Consider the following 9,583-nt stretch of genomic DNA (forward strand, 5'->3'; position numbering starts at 1 on the left):
GTCTTGTGTTACAGGTGTCCTCTCAAAGCGGTTATGGATTGGATACCCAACAGGGGCCGAGTGGTCCTGTGATATAGGTGCCCTCTCACCCAAGCGGTTATGGATTGGATACCCACCAGGATGAGAGTGGTCCTGTGGTATAGACGTCCTCTCACCCAAGCGGTTATGGATTGTAAACCCATCAGGATGAGAGTGGTCTTGTGGTATAGGTGTCCTCTCACCCAAGCGGTTATGGATTAGATACCCATCAGGATGAGAGTGGTCTTGTGGTATAGGTGTCCTCTCACCAAGCGGTTATGGATTGGATACCCACCAGGATGAGAGTGGTCTTGTGGTATAGATGTCCTCTCACCCAAGCGGTTATGGATTGGATACCCACCAGGATGAGAGTGGTCTTGTGGTATAGATGTCCTCTCACCCAAGCGGTTATTGATTGGATACCCACCAGGATGAGAGTGGTCTTGTGGTATAGATGTCCTCTCACCAAGCGGTTATGGATTGGATACCCACCAGGATGAAAGTGGTCTTGTGGTATAGATGTCCTCTCACCCAAGCGGTTATGGATTGGATACCCACCAGGATGAGAGTGGTCTTGTGGTATAGATGTCCTCTCCCCCAAGCGGTTATGGATTGGATCCCCACCAGGATGAGAGTGGTCTTGTGGTATAGATGTCCTCTCACCCAAGCGGTTATGGATTGGATACCCACCAGGATGAGAGTGGTCTTGTGGTATAGACGTCCTCTCATCCATGCAGTTATGGATTGGATACCCACCAGGATGAGAGTGGTCCTGTGGTAAAGGTGTCCTCTCACCCAAGCGGTTATGGATTGTAAACCCATCAGGATGAGAGTGGTCTTGTGGTATAGGTGTTCTCTCACCTAAGCGGTTATGGATTGGATACCCACTAGGATGAGAGTGGTCCTGTGGTATAGACGTCCTCTAACCCAAGCGGTTATGGATTGGATACCCACCAGGATGAGAGTGGTCCTGTGGTATAGATGTCCTCTCACCCAAGCGGTTATGGATTGGATACCCACCAGGATGAGAGTGGTTGGTCTTGTGGTATAGGTGTCCTCTCACCAAGCGGTTATGGATTGGATACCCACCAGGATGAGAGTGGTCTTGTGGTATAGGTGTCCTCTCAACCAAGCGGTTATGGATTGGATACCCACCAGGATGAGAGTGGTCCTGTGGTATAGACGTCCTCTAACCCAAGCGGTTATGGATTGGATACCCACCAGGATGAGATTGGTCTTGTGGTATAGGTGTCTTCTCACCAAGCGGTTATAGATTGGATACCCACCAGGATGAGAGTGGTCTTATGGTATAGGTGTCCTCTCACCCAAGCGGTTATGGAATGGATACCCACCAGGATGAGAGTGGTCTTGTGGTATAGGTGTCCTCTCACCAAGCGGTTATGGATTGGATACCCACCAGGATGAGAGTGGTTTTGTGGTATAGGTGTCCTCTCACTAAGCGGTTATGGATTGGATACCCACTAGGATGAGAGTGGTTGGTCTTGTGGTATAGGTGTCCTCTCACCAAGCGGTTATGGATTGGATACCCACCAGGATGAGAAAGGTTGGTCTTGTGGTATAGGTGTCCTCTCACCAAGCGGTTATGGATTGGATACCCACCAGGATGAGAGTGGTCTTGTGGGATAGGTGTCCTCTCATTCAAGCGGTTATGGATTGGATACCCACCATGATAAGAGTGGTCTTGTGGTATAGATGTCCTCTCACCCAAGCGGTTGTGGATTGGATACCCACCAGGATGAGAGTGGTCTTGTGGTATAGATGTCCTCTCAACCAAGCGGTTATGGATTGGATACCCATCAGGATGAGAGTGGTCTTGTGGTACAGGTGTCCTCTCACCCAAGCGGTTATGGATTGGATACCCATCAGGATGAGACTTGTGGTATAGGTGGCCTCTCACCCAAGCGGTTATGGATTTGATACCAACCAGGATGAGAGTGGTCTTGTGGTATAGGTGTCCTCTCACCCAAGCGGTTATGGATTATGGATTGGATACCCATCAGGATGAGAGTGGTCTTGTGGTATAGGTGTCCTCTCACCCAAGCGGTTATGGATTGGATACCCACCAGGATGAGAGTGGTCTGGTGGTATAGACGTCCTCTCCCCCAAGCGGTTATGGATTGGATACACACCAGGATGAGTGTGGTCTTGTGGTATAGGTGTCCTCTAACCATGCGGTTATGGATTTGATACCAACTAGGATGAGAGTGGTCTTGTGGTATAGGTGTCCTCTCACCCAAGCGGTTATGGATTATGGATTGGATACCCATCAGGATGAGAGTGGTCTTGTGGTATAGGTGTCCTCTCACCCAAGCGGTTACGGATTGGTTACCCACCAGGATGAGAGTGGTCTTGTGGTATAGACGTCCTCTCCCCCAAGCGGTTATGGATTGGATACCCACCAGGATGAGAGTGGTCTTGTGGTATAGGTGTCCTCTAACCATGCGGTTATGGATTGGATACCCACCAGGATGAGAGTGGTCTTGTGGTATAGGTGTCCTCTCACCCAAGCGGTTATGGATCGTAAACCCATCAGGATGAGAGTGGTCTGGTGGTATAGGTGTCCTTTCACCCAAGCGGTTATGGATTGTAAACCCATCAGTGTGAGAGTGGTCTAGTGGTAAATACAAAAAAAATGTCCCTGGTGCCATACCTGTATCTGTCTCTATGTCGTTACAGTTATATTAAAGTGACACTCTTATTCAAAAACAATACATACACATTTATAGCAAACATGAATTTTGACTGATACACCTTTTACTACTTGCTAAATAATGCATTTATGGAAAATATCAATTAATGAGATTGTAATCGTGTATTAAATAGCTGAATGCGCACAAATATTAAATGGCTTGTTTATGGTAAAAGATTTACAGTAATCAACTATCATCTCATAAGGTAGGAATATCATGTTTTCTGCACCTTTCTTTCAATCTAAACACGGTTTCCTTCATAAGAACCATTGTTTTCGATATGTATTCATCCTTTCGGTAAACTCAAACAATTGTATTAATTGTTGTATAACTTATTTGGGAGTAAGAGTGCATCTTTAATGCTGTTAATAACTGTTCCGCACTATGTGCATGATGTAGTTAGTAGTATTTATTTACAGGTTTTTCAGGATTATTGACAGTATCTTGATGATTCAGTGAAGAGGATTTTACTGGGAGCTGAAAAGTGATGTGCGATAATAAATGTTAATTTACTGTTTTACCCCTGTGAATAAATGATTCTACAACTGTCAATGAATAGTTTCACCAATGTCAATGATATGTCTATGGCAAATTTCACTATGGTCACCACTGTTCTTCAACACTGTTTTTTATAAGGCCACATCTGGTTAATCATAATTTATGTTTCGTTCTGTTCCGTTCTATATTTACATACCAGCCTCGTCAACTCCTGTCCTGGTAATGCACCAGTCAATTGTAACCACGGATGCCCCCCCAGGTCCGGGGAATAGCGGGGACTTTGACTTTCGGTCCAGCCAACAACGGATAAAATCCCCGCCCTGCGGGGACGAACAGAGAAAAAAAACCGCCAAATACCCCCGCACCCAAGGGACCTTAGGTTAGGCCCATTCCCCGCTATATATTTGGGAACACAAAACCACCGCATTCATCCGGCACTGCGGGGCCACCTGGAAGGTAAAAAAATGGCCCATTTCCTCGGCTATCCCCGGTATACCCCCGGACCTGGGGGCCGTGGTAACAATTGACTGGTGCATAACGTCTTCAGGAATTTACTTTGTCTCGAGTTATTGGCTTAAGGCTGCACTCTCACAGATTTACCGTTTTGACAACTTAATCTTTGTCTTCGATTGAGCCATTTTTTGCGTAAATATCTGCAAACCAGTGATATAAGACTGATGACTAAAGATCATATCGCAGATTTTCATATTTCTGCTCGAAAATTAATGTTTTTGGCAAGAAGCGTTAATAACGATCTAAGAAAATGCATAAAACATCAATTTTTAACTTAAATACGAAAATCTGCGATCTGATATTTTGTCAGCAGTCTTGTATCACTGGTTTCCATGCATTTTCGCATAAATTGGCTCGTTCGAAGACAAAAAATGTTCAATCTCTGAGAGTGCAGCGTTAAAATGTTTTCATAAACACAACATTCATTCAGGATTTTGAATGCGTACTGAAGAATAGACGATATATCATCGATATTATTATTTAATAAATGGATTTGAATAAATCAGACTAACTATACAATCACTGATTGTTTATTGTGTAACAAAACGAAACAACACCAGCAATGCGATTGTCCATAGCATGACAATTTACATATATATAGTAAAGGGATAATCAGAGTGGCATAAATGGTCATTTGGATTGTGACGTAAAATCCTGGCGCCAGTTGAACAAGTTATGTGTATCGAAAGTAAATAAATTTTCGCCGTGCATACACGTGCAGTAAAACAAACAGATGTCCCTGACTTGACACATGTTTTGAATGGGCAGAAAACACTACGCGATTTTCTGCCACATGCAAGTCTGGGGACTGACACGGAAACTAGCTTGACACATGACTGGCCAGTGAACCAGAGCACTGGCACCTGCATGCAAGCGTACATTTATACACATGACACAACAAGCTTGACACATGACTGGCCAGTGAACCAGAGCACTGGCACCTGCATGCAAGCGTACATTTATACACATGACACAACAAGCTTGACACATGACTGGCCAGTGAACCAGAGCACTGGCACCTGCATGCAAGCGTACATTTATACACATGCCACAACAAGCTTGACACATGACTGGCCAGTGAACCAGAGCACTGGCACCTGCATGCAAGCGTACATTTATACACATGACACAACAAGCTTGACACATGACTGGTCAGTGAACCAGAGCACTGGCACCTGCATGCAAGCGTACATTTATACACATGACACAACAAGCTTGACACATGTCTGGTCGGTGAACCAAAGCACCGGCACTTGCATGCAAGCGTACTTACACATAGACACGTTTAACACATTTACAGCACAGCGTAACCTAACTGATGTAAATAAATAAGAACTAATTGGAATGCAGTCCCAGCACCACGAGTAAGACAATTGAGCCGAAGTTCCTTTACCCGCAGTTTGGGAGAGCAGACCTTGTATAATAATTATTGGTTAGAAATCTGGCTAAATTCAGTTTATAAGATTTGTTATTCGCCTGCCGCCAGAATTTTACGCCCACACGACTTAAAAAGACAACAAAGTACATGTTCATAGTTTAAAGCTTCAAAACAACTGTTATGTCTGCATTGTTCCAATAAAAAGGCATTGCTGTATGCTCCTTATGGCCATTGATTAGCGGTTAGTTTGGCGACACACTGCACTATCTTGGTATGATTGTTTCTGAAGCCTGGTCACGTGGTGTGCGGTGTGAGCCGGAACCCGAGTGGCTTGGGTCCCTAGTTAGGTATGGCGTGCTTGCTGATGTTGCTACGAGTGATGTGCTGTCTCTCAGAAGCAAGCTGCCGAAAACTGCAATTATAAAGAACTAACCAGCAGCATTTTGAATGAAACGACATTATGAATGATTAACATGTACACAATATTCAAGTGATGTTTCATACGGGTTATTCATATTATATTAATATTTTAATCGGGTGTGGTGGGTGGGTAAATAATATTGTTTCGGTGTTTTTCCCACGTGTTACTCCTTCGAAGGTTAGCGAGAAAAGAACGTGCTGGGCTAGTCACGTGGTTAAGTAATCGGATGACCGGAGCGTTCCGCATGTTGATTTCCGGACAACCACGTGTGTTTACCCGTATCTAGGAATTATTTCCGAGAAATCGTAGATAAATAGAGAAAACAATTTGTTCCGTCTTAATAAATGAAATTTACGTGTGTTTACCTGTATCTAGGAATTATTTCCGAGAAATCGGAGATAAATAGAGAAAACATTTTTTTCAGTCTTAATAAATGAAATTATTTCCATATGTAAATAATTTTTAATATATATATAAATATCGCAAAATAAGTAATTTCCTGTTTTTAATGGATTCACTAACAGCAATCATTGATTAAATTAAAAACAAATATATCGCGCTAAATTTGTATTAATGTGATAAGTTGGAGAAGAAACAAATAAAATATGCCAAAAAATTTCAGAATGGGGTATAGACTTTTTTTTCAAATTATCTTCTAAACTTGGTAGGAGAAATGAATGGATGATACTAGGTAGAAGTGCGATACACACCAGAAAACTTCCTTTAAATGTATTCTACAACGTTTATCCAAAATCTAAATACTGTGTGAGTAATTTGCGTTTATCAATATCTATTTTCATTACGCGCTTAAACCAAACTTTTGTGTATGTTTAAGATAAATGACTCTGTTCAACGTTTTAATTAGATTATTGAGTTTTCTCTCTTCATACTGACATAGTGGTTTGATGGTCAAGCACGTGATAAATACCGTTATTTAAATATCCGCCTTAACAATGAGATTAAGAGTCGAAGTAAGAGCTAGCTCGGCTATCCCTGGTGGTAAGTGGTGGTGCATTTGTCCCAAGGTGGTTCGTTGGCTCAAGGTGGGCGCCCCTCTCAAAGCGGTCCCAATGTGGTTCGTTGGCTCAAGGTGGTTCTCCTCCCCTCCTCATGGTGGTCACAGTGTGGTTCGTTGGCTCAAGGTGGTTTTACCCCCCCCCCTCAAGGCGGCCCAATGTGGTTCGTTGGCTCAATGTGGTTCCCCTCCCCTCCTCAAGGCGGTCCCAATGTGGTTCGTTGGCTCAATGTGGTTCCCCTCCCCTCCTCAAGGTGGTCCCAATGTGGTTCGTTGGCTCAAGGTGGTTCTCCTCCCCTCCTCATGGTGGTCCCAAGGTGGTTCGTTGGCTCAAGGTGGTTCGTTGGCTCAATGTGGTTCTCCTCCCATCCTCATGGTAGTCCCAAGATGGTCCAAAAGTGGTGCGTTGACTCAATGTGGTTCTCCTCCCATCCTCATGGTTGTCCAAAGGTGGTGCGTTGGCTCAATGTGGTTCTCCTCCCCTCCTCATGGTAGTCCCAAGGTGGTGCGTTGACTCAATGTGGTTCTCCTCCCATCCTCATGGTAGTCCCAAGGTGGTGCGTTGACTCAATGTGGTTCTCCTCCTATCCTCATGGTTGTCCCAAGGTGGTTCTACTCCCCTCCTCATGGTGGACTCAAGGTGGTCCGAATGTTGTTCGTTGGCTCAATGTGGTTCCCCTCCCCTCCTCAAGGTGGTCACAAGATGGTCCAAAGGTGGTTCTCCTCCCCTCCTCAAGGCGGTCCCAATGTAGAACCAACGTGGTTCGTTGGCTCAAGGTGATATTCCTCCCCTCCTCATGGTGGTCCAAAGGTAGTCCTAAGTTGGTTCGTTGGCTCAAATTGTTTCTCCTTCCTTCCTCAAGGCGGTCCTAAGACAGTCCCAAGGTGGTTCGTTAAATCAAGATGTTCTCCCCCCCCCCTCAAGGTGGTCCCTAGGTAGTCCCAAGGTGGTTCGTTGGCCCAAGGTGGTTCTCCTCCCCTCCTCTGTTGATCCCAAGGTTGTCCCAAGTTGGTTCGACTCCTCTCGCCAAGGTAGTAACAATGTGGTTCTCCTCCCCTCCCTGGTGGTCCCAAGGTGGTCTCAATGTTGTTCGTTGGTGCAAGGTAGTTCTCCTCCCCTCCTGAATGTGTTCCCGAGGTGGTCCCAAGGTGGTTCGTTGGCTCGAGGTGGTTCTTCTCCCCTCCTCAAGATAGTCCCAAGGTGGTCCCTATTTGGTCCCCCCCCCCTGAAGGTTGTCCCAAGGTGGTCCCAAGGTGGTCCTACTCCCCTTCTCATGGTGGTCCCAAGGTGGTCCCAAGGTAGTTAGTTGCCTCAATGTTGTTTCCCTACCTTCCTCAAGGTGATCACAAGATGGTCTCAAGTTGGTTCTCCTCCCCTCCTCAAGGTGGTCCCAATGTAGTCCCAAGGTGGTTAGTTGGCTCAATGTTGTTCCCCTCCCTTCCTCAAGGTGATCACAAGATGGTCTCAATGTGGTTCTCCTCTCCTCCTCAAGGTGGTTCCAAGGTAGTCCCAAGGTGGTTAGTTGGCTCAATGTTGTTCCCCTCCCTTCCTCAAGGTGATCACAAGATGGTCTCAAGGTGGTTCTCCTCCCTCCTCAAGGCGGTCTCAAGGTGGTCCAAAGGTGGTTCGTTGGCTCAAGGTGGTTCTCCTCCCCTACTCATGGTGCTCACAAGATGGTCTCAAGCTGATTCCCCTCCCGTCCTCAAGACAGTCCCAAGATAGTCCCAAGGTGGCTCGTTGGCTCAAGGTAGTTCTCCCATCCTTCAGCAGGTCCCAAGGAAGTACTAAGACGGTTCGTTGTCTCAAGGTGGTTCTCCTCCCATCCTCAAGGCAGTCCCAATAATGTCCCAACGTGGTTCGTTTACTCAAGGTGGTTCTCTTCTCCTCCTCAATGCGGTCCAAAAGTATTCTTAAAGTGGTTCGTTGGCTCAAGGTGGTTCTCCTCTCCTCCTCCTCCTCAAGACGGTACCAAGGTGGACTCAATGTGGTTCTTTGGCTGAATGGGTTTCTCCTCGCCTCCTCAAGGTAATCACAAGATGGTACCAAGGTGGATCTCCCACCCTCCTCATGGTGGTCCCAAGGTAGTCCTACGGTGGTTTGTTAAATCAAGGTGGTTCTCCTCTCCTCCTCATGGTGGTCCTACGGTAGTCCTTAGGTGGTTCGTTGGCTCGATGTGGTTCTCCTCCCCTCCTCAGGAGGTCCCAAGGTGGTTCGTTGGCTTAAGTTGGTTCTCCTCCCCTCTTCAAGGTGGACCCAAGATAGTCCTAAGGTGGTTCGTTGGCTCAAGGTGGTTCTCCTCCCCTCCTTCAGGAGGTCTCTAGGAACTTCTCAGATGGTTCGTTAGCTCAAAGTAGTTCCCCCCCCCCTCCTCAAGGCGGTCCCAAGGGAATCCCAAGAGATTCGTTGTCTCAATGTGGTTCTCCTCCCATCCTCAAGGCGGTCCCAAGGGAATCCCAAGTGATTCGTTATCTCAAGGTGGTTCTCCTCCCCTCCTCAAGGCGGTCTCAAGGGAATCCCAAGTGATTCGTTGTCTCAAGGTGATTCTCCTCTCCTCCTCAAGGCGGTCCCAAGGGAATTCCAAGTGATTCGTTGTCTAAAGGTGCTTCTCCTTCCCTCCTCAAGGTGGTCCCAATATAGTCCCAAAGTGGTTCGTTGGCTCAAGGTGGTTCTCTTCTCCACCTTAAGGCGGTCCTAAGGTAGTCTTAAAGAGGTTCGTTGGTTCAAGGTGGTTCTCCTCCCCTCCTCAGGGGTCCCAAGGTGGTCCCAAGGTAGTTCGTTAACTCAAGTTGGTTCTCCTCCCCTCCTCCGGTGGTGCCAAGGTAGTCCCAAGGTGGTTCGTTGAATCAAGGTGGTTCTCCTCCCCTCCTCATGTGGTCCCAATGTGGTTCGTTTGCTTAAGGTGGTTCTCGTCCCCTCCTGAAGGTGGTCCCAATGTGGTTCCAAGGTGGTTCGTTAACTCAAGGTGGTTTTCCTCCCCTCCACAAAGTTGTCCCAAGGTAGTCCCAAGGTGGTTCGTTGAATCAATGTA

The sequence above is a fragment of the Mya arenaria genome, chromosome 2 (assembly GCF_026914265.1).
Source record: "Mya arenaria isolate MELC-2E11 chromosome 2, ASM2691426v1".
Lineage (NCBI taxonomy): Eukaryota > Metazoa > Mollusca > Bivalvia > Myida > Myidae > Mya > Mya arenaria.